Raw genomic sequence first — 27,023 nt, 5'->3', positions numbered from 1 at the left:
CCCTTTTTCTTACCCTGCATCCCTTCAAGGATGATGTACACAGCACATCAGGTGTCTCTCCCCTCACAGCTATCAAACATTAGAAATGTCACATCTCACTCAAAGCATGCTTCCCACTTTCACAATCAGCCAGCCACAGCAGAAAAAAAAATTCCAAGGCAAACTTGTGTGAAATATTTTTAATTTAGGCTAACAAGAAATGATGAAATGACCCTTGATAGCACAAGACTACTTCCATGACTGCTCATTTTTGCTGAGTGTTATTTATGCAGCATGTGGAAAGACAGGATATTTTGGAATTGCATTAATTAGACAGGAAACATTAATGTTCCTGCATCCATGAGGGTCTCCAAACACAGATTAATACAACCATTTTAGCTCATTTGTAAAGTTTTAGATACAAAAATTATTCAACCTGTTAGAAAACCATGTATACAAAGTGCTCTTTCATGTGCTTTATATTAACTAGATTTTATAAGTAATTTCAAGTCTCACAGCCAGACAGACAAGTGTAATACTTTTGAGCTAACATCTGAAACTGTGTACCATTGTGAAGCCAGTTTTCCTTACAAGTTCTTAAGCAAAATCACCGCTTGTTTTGAAACAAACAAGGGAGATGTGAAAAATCCATGAAAAAGAGCTAGAGGCTGTTATTTTGCTTCATATTAAGTGACACTTTGCAAATGGCACCCTGCAAGTTATGCCTTAACACCTTGTTAAAATGCAACAAAAATCTATATTACCCCACTTCACACACATAGGTAAAATACATAATGGAAGGCACACTAAAAGACTTGGGGGAAATCTATGAAACATATAAATTACTTGATTGCCTCTGAATAATAAATCGTTCCCCAGCAGGTTTATAATAGACTGCTTTACTGTAAAAACACATTTCTGCCATCAATAGGCACAGTTTTCTGAAGAATGAAAAACAGTCTAAAACAACTTTGGAATTGGGAATTAAAGCCAGACTCCAATGCTTCTGCTGGCTGGCCAAACTGATAATGTTTCATGTCTCTTTTTCTTACTGAACACTAATATGTAACAGCAAATGATCCATTTTACTCTGGATCACAGCTCTGTCTTCCCCACTCATCCCTGGAATAACACTGTCTCAGGCTGCTGGAAGAACACAAATGCTATCCCTTCACATTAGCTGTAAAGTTTTCCTTTTCTGCACTCCTGAGAAGCCAGGAGAAGAATGGGAGCCATCACCTTGAAGGTGCCAGTAATGATCTATGGAAAGATGTTCTGGAGCACAAGGGACTGAACTCTGTGGAGAGCTCTGTAGCTTTCCTGCATCCCTGACCGGTTTCTCCCCCAGCAGCCTCTGCTGTGCTCCTTGCTCTATGTACAGGGACTGTTTGGAAGCTTTAACACTCATCATCCCAGGACCACGAAATACAAATGCACTTTGCACACACACACACACACACTCTCAAGACACACGTGCCCACACACACAGCTCCCCTGGCGCTACATGCAATACATTCCAAGTCCCCTGTGTATTGCTTAAAAACAGAAACCAAGCATACACACAGAAAAAAACCCAAACAAACAAACCACAAACCAAAACAACAAACCAAAAAAACCCACCCACCACCAAATCTCAACCAAACATCCCACCAAAATATTTTAAAAAATAATTTAAAAAAAAGACACAGAAAGGAGGAGGGAATGAGGAAGGGAGTGGGGGGGTAGGACGAAGGAAAAAAGAGAAGCTTGTTTTTTTTCCTGCTGTTGCTGTGGCTCCCAAGCATGCAGCGCTAAGGAAGAGTAGTTCCCCACTTTCATCAGCCAGCTACATCCTTGGGATAAAAGGGAGCAGTCCGGAGTGATGCTGAGGCTGCAGAAGGCAAAATAAGGCTTTGCCTGACTCCCCATGAAATTCTCTCCTCCACATCCCCTCCTCCCTAAAACCTGCCCTAAATGGGGAGGAAAAAAAAAAAAAAATCAACAACCGAAACCAAAATACCAAAAAAACCCCAAGCAAAACAAAACAAAACCAAAAAAAAAAAAAAAAAAAAAAAAAAAAAAAAAAAAAAAAAATCAAACCAAAAAACAACACACAAGGAAAAAAGTGATGAAAAGACACAACTCACCTTAACAAGGGGTGTTGGATGGGGTCAGAGAGGAGGAAGGGTATAAAAAGATCTATTTTTAGCAGAGGTTGTGATAGTATTGAAACACACAGACACAGGGTTTGGAAGCAGGGAGAAGAGTATAAAAAAATGAGGGGAAGAGAAATTATCAAGAACGTGTAACTCAGTCTGGCAGGAGAGAAGAGAATCCCCAAGAAAAAAAAAATAAAAGAAAAAATAAATATTAAAAAAATATAACCCCAAAACAACCACGAAATGCCGAGAGCAGAAGGAGGGAGAGCGTAGCGGTGCCGGGGTTGTGTTTTGTTTCTCTTGGCTGGGGGCGGGCGGAGGCGGCGGGGCGGGGGGTGTTGGCGCTGTGGGCGAGGGGCCCCGGCTGCCTCCCCGCGGGGCTGCGCGGCCCGACCCTGCTCCCGGCGCTCCGCCCGGCCGCGCTCCTCCTCGCCCCTCGCCCGGCTCCGGCTGCGGCGGCTGCGGCGGGCGCGGCGCTCCCGTTCCCGCTCCCGTTCCCGCTCCCGGCTGGGGCTCTGCAGCCGCGTTCACGCCGCCGCCGCCGCTCCTCGGCCACCCCCGCGCCCGCGCTCCCGCCGCCGCCGCCCGCGGGCGCCCCCCGCCGCCAGCGCTGAGGGCCGGGCCGGGCCGGGCCGGGGCCGGGGCTGGGGCCGGGCGGGCGGGACGGCGGCGGGGCGGGGGCTCTCCGGGGCCCTGTGCCTGCCCAGCCCGGCCGGGGCCGCCGCGGAGCCGAGCGGGGAGAATGAAGTGCCCGTAGGGGCCGAGGGAAGCGCGGTCCGCCCGCGGTGTCCGTGCGGGACCGGGCCCGCCCTGAGGAGTGACTGCGGGGCTCCGGCCGGGAACAGGAGCCCGGGCTGGGGAGCCAAAGTTGGGCACGCCAAAGGCAGCCGAGTTCTGACAGCTGAACGCGCCTTGTCAGCGGCACATCAGCGGCGCTCGGTGTCGTGGGGAAAGCGTCGGTAAGGAGCCGGGAGGCTGAGAACTGCACTTTTCCTATCAAAAGTAGTAAAACCGCGTTCAGCCGCGCCTTTAGCACAGGAGCGTGGCTCACGGAGAGCGGCGCCGGCAGATGATGTTCCTTCCTGGCCCGAATGGACGACGCCGCCCGCATCATTTTGCTGATGAGGAATATCGGCGGGTCACGTTTATCTCAAACATCTGACAAAATCCAGCAAACATTTGCTTGTTACCGAAGGAAGCATTCTACCCGACTTGACACTCTCAGGAGTACTTTGCGACTAAAAATAAACCCCGTAAAAGTCGTTTTTAAGCAGATAAATATATAAAAAAACCTTTGGACAGCTTTTTGCATTTTCATTGTTTAGACTGAAAGAAGTAAAAAAGAACAAAAAAGAAAAAATGAAGAATTTAAGTGCAGAGAAATGAATGAGCTTTAAAAAGTACTTTCCTTCTACCTACACCGCTATTAGCAACTGCAAGTAAATATGTCTGTTTATGACTTGTAATTTTGAATTGGCATTGTCCCATAAATGATGAGAGCAAATGCAGACCAAGCTGTTGGATCCACAACTGATACACAAGCTGTGCTTCAGCACCACTGTTACACTGAGATAAGCATATATAGTAAATAGTAGAAGGATGCGCTCCAGTATGCAAACTCTGTAAGCATACATACTTGCTCTGTAAGTACATATAGTAAATAGATGTAGTAAATAGTAAAAGGGTATATATTCCAGGATGTAAACTGGTGATGAGAAAGATGCTTACTCACACTAGTGTCAGCCGTGGATCGCTGGCAGTGGATAAAGGTATCTGGAATGAGTGTTGTGGAGGTACTGGGGTATGAAATGGTTTCTCCTAAACCCTGTCCTTGGTACCCACAGAGAGGATGTTTTGTGAACCAGCTCCCAATGGGGGGTCTGCAGGCAGCCTTGATGAGCAGGTCATGGTGGCCAAACATTGAGCTACCAAGCCATCAGTGTAGTAGGGCAAAGGATGTGGAGTGCCTAGTTTTATTTGCCATTCAGTGTGGCTCTGGCCTCACAGGTGCCTTTGGAGCACTCCCACAGGAGCTCTCAGGGATACACTAGTTATCTTTGTGCTCTCTTACCACTCACTATCTCACTAGCAGCTGAAATGGAGGAGGAGGTAAAATATTTTGAACTCACATCTTGCTTAGAACCAGAACTTCCTTGCTAAATTAAATAGAAAAATACATCCTCAGAATGAGACAAAAGATTGGTTATTCTATATTTTAACTCTTTCTATTCCTCCAGATAAAAGTGCTTGTTCTGGATTTACAGGAAGGAGGAGCGTGTAGTTCCTTAAGTGAGCTTCTCACAGGATTCAGAGGAAGAAGATCCTCTTTTGTCTGTTGCAGGCTCAATTTCTCCCCATTTCTTCTTTGGTTTATTTTTGAGCCAAATTGTTCAGCAGTATAAAGGATGAACCCAAGAGTTTACAGGGTTTGGATCATCTCTTCCTTTTTTAAAAAAACAAATATATACAAAATTATTCATAGCCACACTAAGGGGAGTAAAAGCATTGGAAATAAACTTTGTGCTACTTTGGGTCTTGATTTCTGCAATAATTAAGTTGGGGAAACATACATTAAAGGGAGAGTAATGTTTTATACATTATGCTAGTAAATATTTTCTTAAATTTCAGTTCATTTTCAAGAAACTGCATCTCAGTTAGCATGTATTTACATGAACTCATGTCGGTTTTTAATATTTATGAATCATCTTACACTGTTACAAAAGCATCAGTTTACTGTAAACCACAGGTCCATTCAGTATGCAGTGTGAGGCTCTGACCATTGCCAGTTCCCTTAGCTGCTCTATGCCCAGCAATATCAGGGAAGTACTTACTGTCAATTATAGCTCTGTGTCCCTATTGACTTTCCCAGATTTGCACAGAGCTATTATTTTTTTTCCTATTAAAAACAAAACCAAAAACATAACAAAACCAAAACCCTCTTTTGATGAATGGCTTTATAGTTGAATGATGAAAAGCACACACACTGGTGGTGTTCAGGAACACCTAAATACAAAATGTTCAAATGCCAGCATATCTTTGTAAAATGTGCGTTTCAGTTTCCATGTCACAGGATCTGCATATTTAATGTCTGATTTGCAAGCGTAACTTGGCACTCAAGTCTTTTGCATGCTGGGAAACAGTTTTACAGCTTAAACATACATTTAAGTGGATAGAAATGATGACAAGGGTTAAAATCAGGGATATTTTTATTATCTATAGAGCTACTGTAGAAATTCTTTTTTCCAGAAGACAATATATCTGCATTAGAGATAATTGTCTGAATCGCTCAAATAAACCAAAGGTAGTCGAAAGGTTATTGAGAGAACAAAACAGAACATCTAAACTGAGATAAACAAAATCCCTCCTCACAGGTCATTATATTGCTTCAGGGCGCCGCTGAAGCTGCAAACAGTTAATGCCAGGGAGCTTTCCTCTGGATTTCATTCATGCTGTCCAGAGGAAGACAGACTTTCTGTTTTATTCATTATGAAACACGCAAATCTTGTATGCTGACAGAGCAGCAAAGTGGAGAGATGAAAACTTCAGTTTGGTTATACTGCTGAGAGATATGAACCATGCCGCCACGACCCCTCGTCAGTCAGAAGTACGCATTTGCAGAAACTTTATCTTCTACAGGCTAGACCCAGCCACAAAGCACCTTGCTTCCATTCAACCTGTTGTACATGTCTGCAGATCTCACTGCTGCTAGTATTGTTCCCTCAAAGCCATGCTGCAGCCAACATGAGGTGAACCTTTGGTGCAGTCTCGCCTTGACTACCATGTGTGATTCTGGGCTCCACCTTTTGAGAAGGACGCAAAGGTCCTGGAATGCATCCAGAGGAGGGCAACAAAGCTGGTGAAGCAGCTGGAATACGTGCCCTTCAAGGAGCAGCTGAGGATTTCAGGTTTGTTTAGTTTGGAGAAAAGAAGAGAGAGGGGAAACCGTGTTGGTCTCTACAACTTCCTCAGGAAGGCACATAGGGAGGAAGGTGCTCAGCTCTTTTCCTGGATACCAGTGACAGTACACATGGGAGTGGTTCAAAACTGTGTCAAGGGAGATTTAGACTAGAAAATAGGAATAATTTCTTTACTGATAGCGTGGTCAAACACTGGAATAGTCTTCCAGTAGGGGTGGGCCATGCTACAAGCCTGTCAGTGTTTAAGAGGTATTTGGTATTTTGACAATGCCCTTAATAATGTGCTTTAACTTTTGGTCGTCGCTCAGCTGGTCAGGCAGTTGGACTACTTGGTTATTGTAGGTCCCTTCCAAATGGAATATTCTTCTCTTCTCTTCTCTTCTCTTCTCTTCTCTTCTCTTCTCTTCTCTTCTCTTCTCTTCTCTTCTCTTCTCTTCTCTTCTCTGTAATAAAAAAATTCTTTCTAAATCACCAAGCATCAATTGAATGGTGCATGTTAGTCATATGTCTGAAAGAGGCATGATGCCAGTCTTTGCTATTGGTATGCACTATTGGTATGTGCAGATGCTTATTTTATCAGCGTAATTTAGAAAATGAATTTCAGGCCAATGAGCAGATTTTTAAAAAATTATTATTGCATGTAAATTGAAATATATTTTTATTGTTTCAGTCAATTTGGGCTTCTCTGACTGTCCCTGATGTCTAGGCTTTTGTCTGTCTTACCTGAGCATGGTAAGATCTGTCAGTCCTGCCTGGGTGTGATAACCACTTCACAGATTATCGACATTCTTGGGAACTTTTCACAGAGTATGTCAAAACCTTCATTTAATGTACATTCTCAAATTTAGTGTGGATGTGCAAGCAGTAGTACTTGAAATGATTGGAAGTCCCCAGAGATCACAGATATGCCAATTACTTTACACTATGCTCTTTAAGAAATCACCTCCCTGTTACCTATTATTGGTCGAGGGGTGTGGCCTTGCAACTTTATTTTCTCTTGTACAACATGATAGAAGCGTGAGTTCCTTAGGTTTTGATAATAAGATTTACTGCATTTGTGAAAGAAGGTATCTCACAAGTAAGCAATGTTCGGATTCTAAAAATGGGATGAGGAAATAAAAGATAAAACAGGCTTTTGAATTGAAAAAAAAATAGGAAACAACACTGAATGAAACTAGTCTAGTCTAGTCTTCAGGCTACATCACAAACTTGAATAGTCTTATGATTTTATAGCTTATTGATTGTTTTGTTAAAATTCATGCACTTTGCCTTCCAATTGTCATCAAAAGCTTCTTTAAAAATGCTATTATTCTAGCCTACATGTCTTTAAAATTATAAACATCCCTAATACTGTGTAGTGTTGAGTGAGTTGTTTGCTATTTGATTGCAGTTTGATTCAAATAACAGCAATTTTAAATCTCTAACTACATATTAATAGAAATATGACATTCATTGTCATATTTTTGCTCTAAAATTATTATCATTGTGATAGATCTGGATACAATTTTACATAACTTGAATTAACATAAACCAGGCTAATAATGTGCACTTGTGAGCAAATCTTTTGCTCCTGACTGAGGCAGAGCAGTTGAGCTGGAACTCAAGTAGACAAATGATGGAGTTATGGAGGGAAATCCCTTCTCCTTCAGCAGAGAAGGAGCTGTTATCTTAAGTTCCCTGTTAATATGAAAGCTTCTACCCTCGATCAGAGAAAATGCCTGTTGTGATCACTAGTCCAGAGTCATAGCTGTATTTAAGTATCTGCTTCCTGTCAAAACTGCTTAAACTGTTCAGGATTACTTGTGATACTTTGGCTTGTATGGAGTTTTGTGGAGGGTTGTCATACCTAAACTTTCAATATTCATTTATACCAATTTGTCCTAGAAAGGACAAATTGGTAAATAATGTTCCTCTAGATGATGGTGATGAGCACTTCCAGCCCCTATACTCCTTCCAATTAGTTGCTTTTTGTTATTGAATAACAATCTATTTCCTGCATCCTTCCAAGGATGTCACAGACCAGGACTATTGGACTTTTTTGAAAGATGTATTACTCCCATTCACTTTTTCTGTTTCAACAGGTATGTCACAAACTCACCAGAAGTGATGCAAAGGGATTGTCTCTCACCTCCAAACATACTTCTTCCAGAAAACAATCAACAAATTCTCAAAATTACATTCCATTTCAACGATTTCTGAAATTGCAATTACATTTTAGAAAGTGAGTAGTAGAATCAAGAATGGTTTGTTTGCTAGGGATGTTAGAGGTCATGTAGTTCCAACCCTCCTGCCATGGGCAGGGACAACTTTTACTAGACCAGGTTGCTCAGAGCCTCATCCAGCTTGGCCTTGCTAGCACCATGTCCTTCTAACATTTGCATGCCATCCCAGAGCTTGCCAGGGACAAGCCTGGTAGAATTCTCCTCTCCTATCACATCTAGTTTAAAGCTCTGCCAATGAGCCCCTCTAGCTGTGGAGCAAAAACTCTGCTCCCTCACTGAGAAGAGAGGGCTTCCTCTGATGCCAGTATGCCCAGTGCTGAGTAGTCCATTCCATTGTCAAAACCCACATTTTGGTGGTGGCAGCAGCTGTGGAGCCATGGGTTAGTAGACTCATGCCATCTTTTGCTTCCAATGTCACTGCCTTCTACTGGAAATATAGAGGAGAAAATAACTTGTGTCCCAGATTTCTCCTTTTTGATCATTCTTTGACTATGTGTTGCCACTTCATCGTCCTCTACATGGTGGAGCAGTAATGGGTGCAGTCTGAGGGCTGCACCAGGCTAGGAAGCTTCCTGGTGATGTCCTTAACCCCAGTGGGAGGCAGCAGACCTTCCTGTGGGTTTGTCCTGGTCAACATATTCCCTCCGTTCCCCTTAGGACAGAATCGCCTACAACTATTACCCACCTTTTCTTACCCTTGGAAGTGGGTGTAATGAGTTGGGTTAACCTTTCTGATTGTGGTGACCCCTCTGGTGTGACTGGACCTTCATCCTCTTTGTCCTTTGGCTGGCCTTCTATGCACAAAGCCTCATGTATTTTGTGTCAAGGCACCTGGGGAGTGAGGTGGGCAAAGGATTTCACTTGCCACCCAGAGTGAACATGGACTACCCTCTATTCACTCCTTTCTTTACAACTTCTACCTTCTCCTTGCTGGGGAATGAATAGAGGATCCCCTTGATCTTGAATTATTTCTGATATCTGCTTCTGTTTCAGGGAGGCCAGAGCTTGATTACACCAGTCTATCTCTCTTTTTGATTCTCTAATATTCCCTAAGCTTTCTACCTCATACTGTAACTGATACCAGGCAGAGCAAGTCATCAACCTGGTCACGTTTGACACAATAGCTGTCTCTTCTACAGTCCAGTGAAAGGCTCAGATACTCTCTACAGCCTGAAACCTGAATGGATCCGTATTTTTTGGGGAGCTTTTCCTGGGCTGCTGCATCCTTTTTGGCAAGTGTAAATGACTTGTCTTCCCTTCAAGTTAACACCATACCTGAGCTCTCTTGGCAAGGGCAATGGCCACCACCTAAACTGGCTGCTTGAGCTGCATTGCCCCAGTGCCCTTCCTGCTTGCCTTGCCTGCATGAAGTGCTGTGCCATGCCCTGGATAATGCACCACACTGTTTGCCCATGAGCATGAGAGGATGCTGCTTATTTTGGCACCTGGCACCATACACACAAGGCTGACCTCTACAAGCTCTTTCCAATGGATCAGAATGACACCAGCTCTTCCCCCATACTATTAGCTTATTTATTAAACTTTGGTAGGCTATCTGTTCAGACTTATCAGTAATTCTTATCTGACCAAGAAGATTACTGACAGGTTCATTCATTTTAAAAGGAGACTAGAATGGATTTCTCATTTGGCTGTCAGTCCATGTTCTTCATTTGTCAGAAAAAAAGTCAAAGCTTTCTCTTCATTTGTCAAATCTGTCTTTCCCATCATATATAGTGAGTCAGAGATTACAACTCATCTCAAGTACTTATAGCAAATATGTCGTGAACAATAAGAATGAGATTGCTTGACTTAACAGTGCATGTGCATAGCTCATAGCATGTGCTACAGGACACCATTGGCAAGATCAAGCCAATAAAATAGAACACTGACATACAGAAGAATTCTGCTCCACTCACAGCTACACAAGCTTTGTCTGGTCTTGTTTTCTTTGCCTCTGATGCTTGTGACAGAAAGACATGAAGTTTCCCTCTTCTGTCATACATGTAAAAAAGTGTCAGCAGGATTCTCTTAAGGAAGCAGCTGAATTATTTTAAATTCCAGTGAGCTTGTCTAATTTTTGCATCCCAAGGGTATTAATCACTCAGAATTACAGAATCAATCACAGCGTGGTTGGTGTTCAAAGAGGCGTCTGGAGATGACTCCTGCACTTGGTTACACAGAATGGCATCCAGGTTTTGAGTATCTCCAGAAAATGAGACTTCACAACTTCCCTGAGCAGCTCCAGTGCTGTCACTATTATAGTAGTTTTTCTTCCTACTCAGGTGGAATTTCCTGTATTTAAGTTTGTTGCCATTGTCCCATGTGCCCATTGTCCTGTCATTGGGCATCACTGAAAGAAAGTCTGGCCCTTACCTCTTGACACCTGCCCATAAGATATTTGCATGTATTGACAAGATTGCTTCTCAGTCATCTCTTCTCCAGATTAAACAGGCCCAGCTCCTCAGCCTTTCCTCCTCACCAAAGAGATTCTCCAGTCCTGTAATCTCCTCCATAGACCTGCTCTGGATCTCATTTCACAACAGCCAAGTAAGTTGAACAAAACAAGACTAAAATTCATTGTCAGGTTCAAGCAAAAACCCAGATCATCAGACAAGTTTGTGTGAAAGCAATCCGCAAGTCAGGGACATGGTCGAGTCCAGTGATTTCTGGGCATGTCCCTCATGACAGAGGAGATCTGAGATGAAACAGGAAATTCAGACTACATATCAGAAACATACCTGGACAGGCATAAATTTGGCTGAGCCTAAGACAAGCACTCCCAAAGCAGAGCCAAGAAAAAGGCTAAGAGCTTAAAAAAGTTTGTGTGTCCATGGGCAGTGGTGTGAGTCAAGGCCCCAGTAAGGCTGGTTAGTGCCAGTAAGGCTTATTAGTGCATTCAGAGCCAAGAGCTGTTGGTAAAGTGGTGGTGAAAGGAACAAGGAAATTATCTCTGCTCACTTCTTTGTGTGTTTTTATGCTGGCAGGAGGGGACACAAAAGAACAGAGGAGATGCAAACTAGGTGTGTAGCAATAAGCCAGTTTAGAAACAAGATGAAGAGGAGGATGAGGGGGATGGGTGATTACAAAATAGAGAAAAAGGAAACAAAACCAACCTCTGTGAGAACTGGAAAGAGAAAAGAAAGGATGGAACAAAAGAGTAAGGAGGAAAATTGTGGTTCCCATAAGCATAATGCAGTTATATAATAATAACACTTCTATGGAAGTAAGAGAAAAAGCTTGAGAATATGTGTTTATTCTACCTATTTTGGTGGCAGCTGGATCTTTGCCCTTATGTCTGTGCCAAAAAGGGAAAGCATCTTACTAAGTTATATTTCATCTCTTTGTTCTCTCCTTCAAGTTGCCTTCTTTTTTCCTATTATATCTTATTCTGCTCTGATGAAAGTATCTCTACTTGCCATGGGTGTCTGTAGGATTTCCTACAAAGGTGTCTGTTTTTCTCTTTGTATTTTCTGTTGCCCAACTTCTGTCTGTACCCTGACCTGTGTCATGAATTTCCTATCACCAAAGTTGCATCAGGTCCATAACTGACTACATTTTGCTCTCCTTCCTCAGTTATGTTATTTGGTTCATGGTTTACTTTATTAGGAAGGGGCTACTGACTTACAGTGAATCAGAATTTGAATTTGCAGCAATGTGAGTGTAGTTTTACACCAGGAGAGCTTAGCTGAGATCGTCAATAGTATTAGTTGTGTCTAGATTTTTTCAACCCATGTCAAAAATACTTCTTTCACCTTAATAATACCACTTCCAATTTCATGTATCTTCAGCCCTTCCTTTATCAATTCTTCTGATATTTCTCTGTCAATTCAGATTTTCTTGCTCTCCTTTTCCTCTTGCATCCTAATGACAGATTTAGGCACAGTTCTCATTGTCCTTGTCAACTTTGGACTGATGAGCAATTTTGCAAAATGAGAATCAAATGCAATATCATTTTATACTTTCACATTCAGAAGTATATTTTAAGATAAATGTAAATTCTTATTACTTTGTTGTGTTAAAATATCTGGCAGCCCTTTAATATTTCACAATTTTACCTTTTTCATGTTTCATGGTCTAAATTCAATTAATAAGCAGGATATAGGGAAAAATAGAAAATTTATCAAGTCTTTAACAACAGTTGTAGCTCTGATTCTCTTTGCACTGGATTTCACATTCTGTTTTCAAAATAGCTGAACCACAGTATGAATATCAGGACAAGTGATGGGGGCTTCTCACAGAAGCCACCCCTATAAGTGAAGTGAAAATACAAAAAAGAATAAAAAAATATTTCAATGGAACATACATATTACTTAATGGTTGCATAGTTACATCGTGGACAGTAAGTTTTGACTGCATTTGGAAAGAGATAGCTATCTGAATTAATAAGAGCAATTCAACTGTATTAAGTGTAGTTTATTCTTATGCTTTTAAGTCTGACCCATAATCCAATTTACTCTCACTTTTATATTTAAATTCATGCATGATCTGACAGATTTGATAATCTCAGTTACCACAATTAATTTCTCCTTTCAGAAAATAATGCATTAAGAATTAGATTTATGGAACTGACCTAAATAGTTTAAATCAAGTCTAATGTAAATGTTGTCAGGGAAAAACACGCCTTTTTATTTTTAAACTGGCATGTAGAAGGTGTGTTACTATTTCTGGTATGTGATAACAAGATCAGACAAGATGTAGTACTTCAGTGTGGAAACAGGAGGCACATACTCAAGTTATCTTAATTTTAATAAGAGGAAATTATATTTATTATTTGAAATTGTTAAATATTGAATGTTGAACAGGGAATTTGCCAAATTAATTGAATTAGTGCATGTATTCATTTGTATTATTTGATTATGTCAACTAGGAAGAAGCAGGCTCCTTCTGTGAATAATTTGATTCTTCTGTGTTTTTGCTTCAACCAAGCACAGAAATTGTTTTTTTCCCATTTGACATATCAAACTCTGTCAATATTTCAAGAATCTTTTCATCCTGAGCCCTATTTTACAAGCATCTTTGTTCATCAATCTGACCTTCTTCAGTATTTTTTTTTTGGCACTCAATACCAATTGTCCAGAGCACAAACATGCCTCAAGCAGATGAATCAAAATTCCAGTGTCCCCTGAGACAGGGACTGTCCTGGATCATTTAAGAGTGCTTCAAGAGTCTCATTTGCACTAATAGTCTTCCAAATGTGTTGCAGATTTATTTCATCCTGGCCCTGAGCCTGGAGCGTCTCCAGTTCAGGGTGCCAGGGGATGGAGTGAGAGCCAGTCACCAGCAGCAGTGGTGAATGCTCCCAGTTTGCTGCAGGCAAGATCAGCTTGGTTAAACAATTTAAATGCATCTTCTCTTTGGTGAGGCAGAGCCTGTGAACTTTTCCACCTGCACATTATTGGCTGTAGCAACCTCTGACAGGGAGACATTTCCTCACAGTGAGGGTAAGTGAGGGGCAGATCCCTTCTTTTCTGCCAAAGCAGGGTCTAAAGTTTAAGTTTGATAGTGAGCAAGTGAATTCAGGTTGGTGCAGTGTGGTCGTGCAAACTTCTGGATAGGATGGATTGCCTCCTACTCCCCTTACCTTAAATTGTACTAGGGTTACTGAGTCTGCCCTGTAGGATTTTGACATAAAGATTCAGAGATGATAGGAAGCAGGAAGCTCAACACAGTCTCAAAATTACTGCAGATAAAGATAAACCATAATCAGCATTTAATCTACCAAATTTGATAAAACTGAAAATGGAATCACCATTCTAGCTTGCTTTTAGTCCTTTCTCGACAAGTGGTAGGGCTATTCTTTTCCCTTGCTCTGTGTGGGGTAGTAAAAGAGAGATGCTAGCCATCTCCTTTTTTTGGAAAAGTCAGTGGTGGCAAAACATCAAAAGCTTCTGAGAACATGCAACACCTCAGACTTGAATTGCAGTGTGACAATTTCGTATATGGAAAAACCATTTTTGAATTTTTTGAATATATTAATGAAAGCTATTACAGGAAGAGGCGGGGAGGAAGCCATGAGGAAGCAATAGAGAGAAACTGATTTGAAGGTTTTCTTAAGACTCAGTTTTTCTGTGAAGTTTCCATGCCTTTCCTTTCCCATAGGAAATGTATTAGTGGTATCAATGGAGAGAGTCATATTTGAGGTGAAGCTCCTTTACTACTTTGAAAACACCACCACCACCAAACAGCTTAGAAATCAATTCAGAGTAGTTTCAGAAAAAAAAAAAAAAAAAAAAAAAAATAGAGAGAGAGAGTAAAAATGCAGGAGCTCTACTACTGCAGAGCTTGTAGAGACCCTTTAGAAGTTTCTGGTGTTAATTGGTCAAAGTGTTGTTGTTTTATGCCAAAACCCATAATATAATGTGCTGATTTGTTGGAATTTGGATGTGGTAGGAAAAGCTTCTTTGTTAAATCCTTGGCTCAGCATGGACAGCACATGGTATCAGAGATAAAAGAGGATTTTAAAAAGTGCCCACCAGCAGTAGAAGGCAGGTAGACAGGTGGAGGTACTCTATTTCTCATAATAGCAGACTCTGAAGCAGCAAATTTTTTTTCAATTTTTTGCTATCCCAGGAAGACGAGGCTGACTATGAAACTATATTACAGAAATATGAGAAGTATTGTGTTCCTTCTGAAAATATATGAATATATACAGAAAAATATGTGTTTTGGCAGAGATTGTATGAATGGGAGGAAAACATAGAGGAGTTTTTGACTGATATAAGACTGGAGAGCTAGACTTGCAATTTTCAGTACCTGTGTCTTGAATAAGAGAACAAATCTTGAAAAGAGGAGATGCAGAATTAAGCTATGATTAAAGCAAATAGAATTTACCAATCAAAACAAGCAATGTAATACAAGCCTTTAATTTGTGGATGGTTTGCAGTCTGGGCATGACAGAAAATCCAAAACATTAAAGGAACAGAGGGTTTAGCTAGAAAGGCATGAAAACCTCAAAGAGAAACTTCACAAATAAATACCACAAGAGCAGCACAAGCTGAAAGCAAGTGGGACATTTCTTGTTTGTAACTGCAATACAGGAGACCAATTAATGAGCTGTTACTTGCCAACTGAAGGAGAAGCCATAGGTAGCAGAAGGTAAGGAAGTGAAATTAAAGACTTAGGGAAGGATGATTATGCCACTAAGTGATTTTTTTTTTCTGGATGTATGGGTAAAGGAATTCTCAAAGATACAGATTTTAATAGTACAAGGGAAACTTAATATGCCTTCCTGTAATAAAAAGGAATGATCCTGTAGCCTCTGCCAGAGTTTGTTATGAGCAAAATTTCACACAAGACCTCTAATGTTTCTGCACAGCAGCATTTTTTCTTCTATTGTATGTTTTTGTGGGTGGTGTTTTTTTTTTTTTTTTTTTTTTTTTTTTTTTTTTTGTTTGTTTGTTTGTTTGGTTTAGTTTGGTTTGGTTTGGTTTTTGGTTTGGGTTTGTTTTGGTTTGTTTCGTTTGGGTTTTTTTGGCAATAAAGCAGCTCAAGGCCTTTGACCCTAAGTCAGTTTGATACAGACTGGTGTTTTTTGCCATAAGCGTGGGAGTCACTGAATAATTGCTGAAGTTGGGGTAGGAGTGTTCCTGCTTTGGCAAGTACAAAGCCCAAGGAGATGGCATGGAGCTGGGCAGTAGGAAATAAAAATCAAGGCCAGTAAATGAGCAAGGGAAACTCTCACAGCTTCTGTCTCCATTAGATCAGTAGCTTTACCTGGATGTCTTTCTTGGGTGTGGGTTTAACTCCACACTCTGAGGGTACAGCCATGCAGAAAAATGTCTATAATAATTAGTGAGACAGCTCCTCAAAGATGTTTTGTAAATCAGAGGGTTTAATAATGAAAAAATAACAAAGTAAACAAAACATTGCAGAAAACAAATAATAAGCCATGCACCGGTGCCTGAGAAAACTCAGACACCTTGCTAAGACATCTCAAAAAGCCCTTACTTTCTTTTTTGCTCTTTCTTAAGTGCTAAATGTTTTAGGAGAGATAACCTGGCTAACAGCCAATAGAGAGGGATACAGGATTTGAAGAACAGTGACAAGATCCAATAGATGCTTCTTCCTTAGCCTTGAGCCAATCCTTGTCAGAAGGCTATGGAAGAATCTAGGTCCTTTACCTTAAGGGGTGAGCTTTAAGCTTTCTCTACATGGAAACATTTGCGCCGTGTTTTGGGTGGATTACTACACACTTGGGTGCATGGACACAACCAGGGCTGCTTCTCTTCTCCTACACAGCATGCCATATTTCTTTCTAAGAATGGGGGATCTAGGAAAAGGGAACATTTATAGGTACTTCAGTGTGTAGGAAACAGCATAAGGTCTTTGTCAAGACAGACCTTTTATTCAGTCATTTTCTTTGCAAAATTTGTGGTATATGTCTTTATGCTGCTTTCCAGGTGCTTTGCAAACAAATGTTTTAATTGGGAAAAAGGTTTTATAAAAGTGGGACAGCAAAATCTCTGAATAAATTCAAAACAGGACGAAATATTTCTTCATGTAATCTGAAATCAAGCTTCAAACCTATGGCCACCACAGAAGGAATCAATTCCAGGACAATACCAACATGGGAGTGAAGGTGCATATGGCTGTCAGCTACCTGGTGTTAGCCTAAACCTTCCATCCTGTATTGCTGCTACAGGATGGAGTTTATATCCTAGCAAACATGGAAGTACCATGCTGCTTTGGAGAACTTGCAGTCGTCTCAGGTCAGGAGAGAGCTGACATTTCTTGGGCACTGGACTGTACACAGAAGGGATGCAGGCCACATGCCTTCCAGTTACAAATGGGTTGGTGGAAATGCAGCAGGCTTCTACTGCAACCTGTCTGTGCTCAGATGTGAGCCAGTCCTGTGATCAATCTTTTAGCAAGCCAGTGGAAGATACAGTCATGGAGCTGAGAAGCCCTGAGGAACATCTGGGACAGATCACTTCTGAGCAGTTATTGGTAGCAAGCAAAAGCAATCAGACACGTTGTGGGGAGCACAGCTTGCAAGGCTAGGACCATATATCAAGTTATTAATGTCAAGAATAGCTTTAGTTAATAATTTGGTGCTGATTTAATTTAGAAGATGCCAGAAGTGCCCAGCAAACTTGAAAAAAAAAGCCTGAAGTCATGTTAGGTTGCTGGAGGAGCATGGAGACATCCAGGCAGGAAGCAAGTCTCCCATTGCATAGAGCAGTACATAACGATTATTTTGACCTGAAATAACAAGCTGACTACCTGCATCATAAAAGCAATCCAAACTCCAGTTCTGACTCATTTATCTTACTTCATATTTAGGATAATTGCTAAATATGCATAATGTGAGGCATTTTCAATGGCTTTTTTTCTCATTTGGTTTTTCACTTTTGAATGGAAGACAAGGACCCACTATCCTCAAGGTCTCCTTGCCTTGAGAATGTAAGGCTATGGGCACAAATTGAAAACTGTAACATATGAAAATCCTCTTGGACATCAGAAAATCTTTTTTTTTTTTCTTTTTGGTGAAAGTGGTTGTACACTGGAACAGTGTCCAACAGAGAAGCTGTGGAGTCTTCATCCTTTGAGATGTTGCAAAGACATCTGGACAAGGTCCTGGACAACCAGCTCTAGATGGCCTTGCTTGAGTTGTGATATGAATCAAAAAGCTTGAGGTCAAGTTAGAAATGAAGCACCTATCTCCAGTCCATCACTTGATCTAAGCTAGGAGTTGTATGTCTTACACCACTGCTGTGCCACTGCTATGGATCATGGGTTTTCTTAAGAAAATTCTGTTCCAACTCCAGATAATTGTGTTATTGCTACAAATAGTTTTGGGTTTTTTTGTCAAAATGATGATTCAAACATTTTTTAACCCACATATATATTTTCCTGAAATTGCCTCAGCTCCTTCAGTTTATACACCTCAGTCAAGTGTAAAATTAAACAAAACCAGTTAGAAAATTATGCTTAAAGAAAGAAAAACACATCTGGAAAAATCAGTCACTGTATTTTCATAATGCATTGTAGTCAAAGGCTGAGAAGTGGAAAATAGAAATCCCATTCCATTTTGTGAAAGCTCTTCTGCTGGCAGAGGTGAAACTAATAAGGCTGGTAAATCTTTATGATAAATATTTAATAAAACTTCATAGATGTATGATTTACTGCATTATCATTCCTCAAAGAAAGGAAATAAGTAAGACCCTATACTTACAAAGACTATGCATTTCCTTTAATAATTGCAAACCACAAACCTCCCCACTGGTCACAATTGTGTGGGTGTGAAATGGAATTTTCCTCTATTCTTCAGTTGTCTGTAACCCATGCCTGGCCAGTACTCCCTAACCTAAGGTGCTGAAAAGTGATGAAAATTTCCCCAAATTGGAAGGGAATGAGAGGCAGTTTCTTGGTGGAGAGGACAGCTCACTTGTAAGTCATAAATCATTCTGTTCCTCTCAAAGCAGTCAGAGTTCATGGACTCAGAATGGGTCCTCATTCCCATTTTAATAGATATTCTCCATGCATGAGAACATCATTTGTCTAGATAACATAATTTTATTCATTCAACGTGTATATAAACCTGTACACTTTATTGCATGTAATTAAAGAAATCGGTGAGCTTATTTGTTAAAAAACCCTACAAGGTTCTATATCTCTAAGTAAAGATGTTAGAAGTTGCTGGTTTAAGCTTCATTAAGATTTTTATGAAACAGAAAAGTGCTTCTGGCATTGTATGGTTCTCTAGAAAATCTTTGATATGCATATTAGCATCAATTTATGGGTAGGTTTAGGTGCCTGTTTAATTAAAGGGATATTTCATATGCTCTTTTGGAGGGGAGAGTCTATTTAAAAGACTAACAGGGAATTTTGAATGGAGTGAAAGATCATTTGGTACCTTTGCAAGACAGTGTACCTAAAAGAGACAGCTCTCCATAGTGATTAAGCACATGAAATTGCCAAAAGTGTGGTGATTCATGGAAATAGCTTGTATTACTTTTTTACTCTACCATGAATTTCCATGGATTGATTTAATGATGGTTTTAAGCTCATTAATTAAGATGTTTGAAAACTGATGTCTTCTGTGTATTCACGTAGTATGTCTTAAGTAGGACTGAACTCCCACAAAAAAATCATCCTCTAGATACTTTCCCAGCAGGATGAGGTTTATCACATTCCTAAACAGTCAGAATGCTGTGGGGAAAGTAAAAAATACTTTGGAAATACTCTGTTAAAATATAAAATACTATAGAAAAAAAGCCCAAATAAACAACCCAACAAAACCAAACCAACAGCCACTTACTGGTTTTTTTTGTATCACAGTGTTGATGAGGAACAAGATTCTATTCTGCTACAAACTCGAGATACAGTGAGAGAAAAACATGGGAACTATAAAAATAATGCCAAGTGACATTTTCTCCCAAATTCCACAATAAATATACTGGTGGTATAGTAAATGCAGGTTGCAGAATAGCTGGGTGGATATGTGCAGTAATAATCTGCTGTTAAAGAAAAGTCTATTTTTGTCCTGTAGAATGAAGAAACTCTTCAAGAATAGTTCATCCATGTAAAAATATGACACAGGAAGGCCTGAAAAGCAAGGTCTGTACATGCTAAAATGATTCATTAAAAAAATTCAGCCCTAGGAAGGGTACAGCACAGAATGGCACAAGGCATGAGTAAGCAGTAAGTCATTTCCCTGTGTTTAACTGGCAGTGACACCACCTCTATCTTGTTCCAGACAGTTTTGCACATTATATTGGCACAAAGAAGGAAATAGAAAAGGTGTAAAAGAGATCTTCCAAAACCTTTTCCTTGTTTAAGATGTTGAAGGCCCAGACCTAGGTTTTTACAAGAATACCAGATTATTGGACTCATGACTACTCTTTTTCCCCTTTTCCTGAAGTTTGTTAGAAAACATGTTCCCTTTGCTAATGCATAGATTTTGTTTCAACTGTTAAAACTCACATTCTAATCTTCAAATATCAGTCTAGGCTGGCATTTGCAACAAGGCAGCAGTTTTGGAACAAAGATACACAGGGTTTCTTTTAGCATTAAAGCAAACCTTCCCCAAGAATTATGATGGAGGGCTGCACTCAGCAGTAGGGAGTCTCTAATGACCATTTCTGTCCTCACCAGTAAATAGCACAGCAGTTACTGGAAATTACTTTTGAGTATTTCTCAAGATAGTTGAATGAAGAAACCAACCAAAGACACATTTAAATCTCCTCTTGCTTAATTAACATGCATCTGGCAAACACAGAACACTGTAAATACCATATTATCTTGGACACTGTAAAAGAAGAACAGTGAGTGGATTGATACTGATACAGATAGGGAGATAAATCAGCTTGATAGATGGTCTCCTGGTGTTTGTCACTCCCAACCACTGTAATTACAACTACATTTAAATACTTGGCAGTATGCAAATCACAATTTAAAGTAAATAGTTTAAAATACATGTGTCTGAAGAATTGGTTTAAACTATATTTCAAGAGAGGGAGAAAGGAAAAGGGAGATTTGATGCAGTCTCCAAAAATCAATTTGCTTTAAAAATGAGGGAATTTATTACTGTAGGGAAAGCAAGCCAATAATGCCTCTTTTTTTTTCTTTTTTTCAAATAGTTTCTTCTTTTTGTAAGTTGATTTCTAAGGCAAATCCTCAGTAGTTTCAGAGAAAATTAATTCTTTACAGCCTTTTTAATAAAACACCGGTAAAACTGAAATTTCCAAAATAATATTGCTTTTGGAAACACAGGTCCATGATTGCTTAACATAAAAAACCTTCAGATGTGACCTTCAATGCAATGTAGAACTGCACTGATTTTCCAGTCCAGCATTGCTGAAATGCCCTGGGCTTTAAGAGAATTAAGTATGCCACAGCAAAGCTGGGATGGTGCCTTTTTTGGAAGACTGCACTGTGAGTTTTAGTCCAGGCATGTTGTGAGGAACTGAGCTGAAAACTTATCTCTGACATGGGGCTTTTAGTGGTGTGACAATTAACTTTGTGTGGTTGGAAGAAGTGGTGAGAAAAGGAAGGACTTGACTTGAAAAGATGCCGAGCATTCCCAAATCGCATGAAGTATTGCCTACAGAGGGGTGAAAGTGTGCTAAAGGACTAGATCTTTGAGATGGGACTAAGCAAAGACACAGGAACAATATCACTCAGGAGAAGGAACAGACAGCTTCCATAAAAGTAACTTTAAGATGCTGTGGACCAGATAAAAAATATCTGGCTTCTATTTGATGATTTTCTTTGTGTCTACCAAACCACTTCGGATGGAGAAGTCCTTCTACCATTTATTCATGTGTAGCGTCCATCAAAACGGAAAGATCTCAAGACCTTTCTATTGTGGGATACAGGGTATGTCTGAAGAGCATGTTGGTAGGTACGGTGGGATGACTCTGATGGCTTTTGAGACCTGCTCCCAAGTCCTTGTCCAGAAATTCCAGGCAATGCCTTCCTCTGGCTACAGATCTTGCAGAAACCCCTCTGACCTCCCCTTTCTCCTGTTATTCTGTGAACACCTTGCTATTCCTACACAAACAATGCTGCCATACTGATTGATGATCCAATGGGTGACCCTGAGCTCCAGCCTGACTAAATAATTTTTTGGGGCATAGTGACATTGGATGAGTGCATCAATATCGTTTGGTGCCCATGTCTGTGGGATGAGGATGACCACTCCTACTGTATTTCCCAACTGCAATAACACACTGCTGATATGCTGTTTTATTCCACTTCACACTACCTGAAACTCCTTTGTATCCTGTACTGGGATGTTTTTTTCCCCTCCTCTTCCCTAATAGAGAATCTAGAGCTTAAGTCATCTCCATTAATATAAAAAGCTCCAATATAAAACCTCTTCTGTAGCTCATATCAGGAACTTTGCAGACAGGTTTTTTGCTCAGGATTTGCAATACATTCACTTTTAGAGTATACAGTCAAAGCCCTGACAGAAGAAGAAGTGCTTTTGGAAAAGGAAAGGCCAAGAATCATGGCTCTGGGGCAGTTCGTGTAACTCTCTGACCCTTAACTGAAGACCCTGCAGCCCTTGCTTCTCCTAGCTCATTAGTAGACTTCCAGATTCCCACGAGAGTCTGCCTTGCAAAAGAGCCAGGTGCTGGGAAGTTTTCAGGCCGGTAATTTTTGAGCTTTCAGGATTCCATCCCTCCATCATTTTGTTGGATGGTGATTAAGGCTCTTTTGACAGCTGCCTGACCAGCATGCTATAGGTGAGGTGGGAATGCAAGATATTACAGAGGTCCTCTTCACACAGCCTTCCAGGGAGTCTTCAGAGCTAACAAACAAATTAACAAAAAGTAAATACTTAGTTCCCACTAGGAGGATCAAGACAATTGTACAGGGTCCACCCTGGCTGGATTCCAGGCACCAAAGCCTCTCTCTCACTCCCCTCCACAGCTGAACAAAGGAGAGAAAATATAACAAAAGTTTCATGAGTTGATAAAAAGAGTGTGAGAAATCACTCACCAAATACCATCATCACAGGCAAAACAGGCTTAAATTAGAGATAATAATTGAATTTATTACTAACGAAATCAGAGCAGGATAATGAGAAGTAAAATAAAACTTTAAAAACACCTTCTCTTCAGCCCTCTCTCCCTCCTTCCCAGCTATATCTCCTCCCCCTGGGATGCAGGGGAACAGGGAGTGAGGATTATGGTCAGTTCATCACACGTTGTTTCTCCCTCTGCTCAGGGAGAGAAGTCCTTATGCTCCAACACGGGTTCCCTCCCATGAGAGACAGTTCACCATGAAATTCTCCAGCATGAGTCCATCCCATAGGCAACAGCTCTCTGTGAACGGCTGCAACCTGGATCACTCTGTCATGGATTGTGGGTGGTTCTCTGCACCCTTATGGATCTCTATGGGCTGCAGGGGCACAGCTTCAGCTTGGTCTTCCCCATGGGTTGCAGAGGAATCCCAGCTCTGGTGCCTGGAATACCTTCTCCCCTTCCTTCTTCACTGACCTTGGTGTCTGCAGGGTTGCTCTCATGTGTTCTCACTCCACTGTTCTCTTGCCTAAATTACAATTGTGAAATATCTTTATTTTTCTTTCTTCTTAAATATGTTATCATAGAGGTCATTTACCATTTTTAATTGCCCAGCCTTGATCAGCAGCATGTCCAGCTTTGGGACTACCAGGAGTTGTCTCTATTGGACATGGAGGAAGCTTCTGTCAGCCTCTCACAGAAGCCACCCCTATAAGTGCCCCCCCGCCAAAGACTGGCCATGCAAACCCAATGCAACAACAAAAATCAGCTCCTGTGTAAAGTACAGTCACATGGATGGGCTCCTTTAGAACACCTCACTTAAGGAAGCAGTGAAGCAAAAGTGACCAGTGTTGGTAGCATGGGAACCATCCCAGTGCCCTCATCACCACTGGGCTTAGCTGTGCTGGAAAAGCACATTTCTGACAGACCACTTTACCTTTCCTCAACTGAGTGGAGTAAGTCTACTACCTCCTCCTGCACTGAGGCTGCATCATTGTTGCAGTGGAAGTCTGAGTTGAGCCAAGACAGAGACTAGAATTTCTATCTATAAACAATGGACTGACCCTATTTTCAGGGTTTCTTTTGTTCCTAGTTTACTTAAAAGTCTAATTTGCATTGTTTTTAACTCTGCTGACTAGAGGTTTTTCATCATGTTTCTGTTTCTTCATTTTATATATTTCCTACAACTCTTACTTTCTAACTTATTTATATTCATTTCATTCTGGTCACAGAGAAATGTGCTTCTCTTAAAGGCTTACATTCACTAAGTAAATGCTTATTTCATAAATATTAAACAAGGAATGAAGAGTATTCTCATCAAAAGCTTATTATGAGCATTATGTTGAGAGTTTACGCCGTGTTTATATACATTTTAAAATAATGAACCACAGTGAGAACACTTTGAACATTTATGAATAAACTCCCCATTTCATTTTAAAAATACATATACATACATGTATAAATTAAATATAATTTTGCTCCTGCTTTTTTCCTTTATTAAGTTGCTTTTTAAGCAGTGTGGATATTTTTCCACTTCTTTAGACTGTGTATTTTGAATATAATGTGAAGTAGTTCCAGTCATCTCTCAGATGCTTCCTTTTATAGTTTTTATCTTGACTGATTTGACTCATAGTTATTTTCAGCATTTCTAAGTTAGCCCTATTAAAGCACCAAGTCTAGAACACACTGGTTACACAGTTATATATTCTGTTTCCACATAAGAAATTTAAATCAGACTTCATCACTCCACCTGAATTAGGCATCACTAGCCTGATAATCAAGGATTTTCTGCAATCTACAGTGTCCCCAGTGTCAAACACAGTTACAGGTCAGGAAATATTCACCTATAGTTTCACAGGTTCCAGGGGCAGAAGGGTAGCTTTTGCTGAAACATCTGTCAGATGGAGAGAAAGAACCCACAGTAATTAACTTTCCTCCCTGCATGTTACTAAAGAACAATTTTGGAGCTCACTCTGCACTCAGATTTGATGGAATGAGGAACATGATCACTTTATCCATATTGTGATTTTTTCTGTTGGAATGCTGGTACATAATGATTGAAAACCTTTTGGTTTCAAGCATTCAATTACTTGGGAGTGCTGGATGAGCAAGAAGAGCCTTCCTTTTTGCTTTTGCTGTTTCATTCCTTAGAAGGAATATATTAGGACATATCGAGTTTTTAAAAATTTGGTTAGTATGCCTCCTTCCTGCTTCAGAAAATAAATTAAATATGTGCTAATAAGGAAGCCGTCTGAATATCTCACCTGTTGCCCATACATCAGCATATAAAGAGTCTTCATGTCTTCTAGTATTTTGATTTATTTTTTCCTCATCATTTAGATTTTGACCTAAATAGATTTTATTTCTGTCTCCTTTTGCTGCCCACGTACCACCAGTGGCTGTAGCTAGACTATTCTCCTGAAGATAGTTTCCTGTGCCAAGTAGACCATCCTGACTGCTTGGTTGCCTGTGCACATAGAAGGGGAAACAACGTCCCACAAACCCCAAACCTTCTCCTTTCCCACATATTAAAATCAGTTAGAGACAGTGCTGGTTTGCCCAAAAGTCCTAAATGTAAAGAATGTTGGCATATATGTATGTTATTTCTACTAATCTGCATAAATGTGTGACTTTAGATCTGTACTTCTTGCGCTTCCCAAGTATATATTATAGAATCATAGAATTATAGAATGGCCTGGGTTGGAAAGAACCTTAAAGGTCATCCAGTTCCAACCCCCTGCCATGGGCAGGGACACTTTTCACTAGACCAGGTTGCTCCAACCTGGCCTTGAACACTTCCAGGGATGAGGTATCCACAGCTTCTCTGGGTATCTTGTTCCAGTGCCTCAGCACTTTCACAGTTAAGAATCTTTTCCTAATATCTACTACTTTCTTTCAATTTGAAGCCATTGCCCCATGTCCTGTTACTACATGCCCTTGTAAAAAGTCCCTCTCCGTCTTTCTTGTGGGCTTCCTTCAGGTACAGGAGTCTTTCCTTATAGTTTATGTATCCAGGAAACAGGGGGATATTTGTATTCAAAAAGTGCAAATTGAGCTTCTAGAACTCAATGAACTGAGCAAAAGGGGCACACATTTAAGACAGCAAACACTACATGGAGAACACATTTAAGATACTAAGCTCATGTATTTCTTAGAAACCAGAATGTTTTATACTCAGGACTTTTAAATTAAAATATCCTTCAAAAGGTATATGAGATGCCTTCCTAAAAGCAATGAAGTCAGTGAAAATGGATAATGAAGATCAGACACACACAGCGTTCCTCTATGTTGACAAAATGTTAAGCTAAAACTAATATAATTCACAATAGCATACTGTCTCTGTTCATGAAAACACCTTAATCATTTGGCATTTTTGTATTTCTTCGTAAAATAAAGATCTTTGCAAAATTCCAATTAGTTGCACTTGAAAGATTTTCATAGCTCAGCTCAGCTCAGATACATTAACATTGTTGATTTATAAAATATTAAGCATTTATAGTGAAATTATGTAACATCTTGCAGTCTGGGGGGTTTCTTCTGGGGCATTATTTTAAAATGTGTATAAGCACAGCAAACTCTTAACAGTAGTTAAAATGAGATTTTGGTGACAATTTTACAATATACATCAATCTTAATATTTATAAAATATGCATTTACTTCATAAAAATAAGTCTCTAGGAAAAGCAGTGTGATGCAGTGGGCAGGATGCAGACCTATGAGTCAGAAGTTTGCATTCTATTTCTGGACGTGCCAGAAGGCTTTTCCTATAATTATCAGCATCTATATTTGTCTCTTTTTTTCTTGCTCTCTTTTGTCATATATTTAGAAACTCACAAGAAAGACAAGAAATTATTTTAGAAAGAGGGTTTCACCATGCATTTTGGGTTATATGCTGACACTTGGAAAAAGTAGCACAAGTTGCCTCAGTGCTTTCAAATCTTGAAATATTACTCATTTTTTAATTCTGTTCATTCAACTATACCCACACAGAATAATAGTATCAGTGAAGACACAGAACACACTGGCTAGAGATAAATATTTATGAAGATATTTAGCCAAAATATAGAGAATTCCCAATTTTACTCATGCAGATTTTCTACTGCATCACCATTTTGGACAAAATCAATCAATTAACAAAGAAATCAGATTTCAGATGAAATTTTTCTTAAACCTAAGAGGTAAATTCTGGGATTTGGGGTTTTCTGCAGGCTCTACTTCAGCCTTAAATTTTTTTATGCAGGAAGATTCCAGGAACTGATGATGCAGTATTTCATGTGGGAATATATAAAAATATTC

The 27,023-nt window shown here is 40.1% G+C and overlaps 1 protein-coding gene across 9 annotated transcripts in view; it reads right to left on the bottom strand.

Moving 5' to 3' along the window:
• The window catches only part of LOC310909938 (poly(rC)-binding protein 3-like), a 497,258-nt gene extending 494,604 nt beyond the window's left edge, over nucleotides 1–2,654 (bottom strand). For 7 of the 9 annotated variants that reach the window (XM_083862318.1, XM_083862312.1, XM_083862321.1 and 4 more), the window contains exon 1: nucleotides 2,106–2,649. The gene's annotated coding sequence lies outside the window, so the exon portion shown is untranslated. Of the gene's footprint in view, nucleotides 1–2,105 lie in introns of all 9 variants that reach the window. The other 2 variants (XM_083862317.1, XM_083862316.1) reach the window with 2 other exon arrangements.
• Between the last annotated feature and the right edge of the window lie 24,369 nt (nucleotides 2,655–27,023).

Source organism: Zosterops lateralis, assembly GCF_965231275.1.
Source record: "Zosterops lateralis genome assembly, chromosome: 1".
Taxonomy (NCBI): Eukaryota; Metazoa; Chordata; class Aves; order Passeriformes; family Zosteropidae; genus Zosterops; species Zosterops lateralis.
The sequence above is the reverse complement of the archived record's forward strand: the minus strand, read 5'-3'. Positions and strand labels throughout refer to the sequence as shown.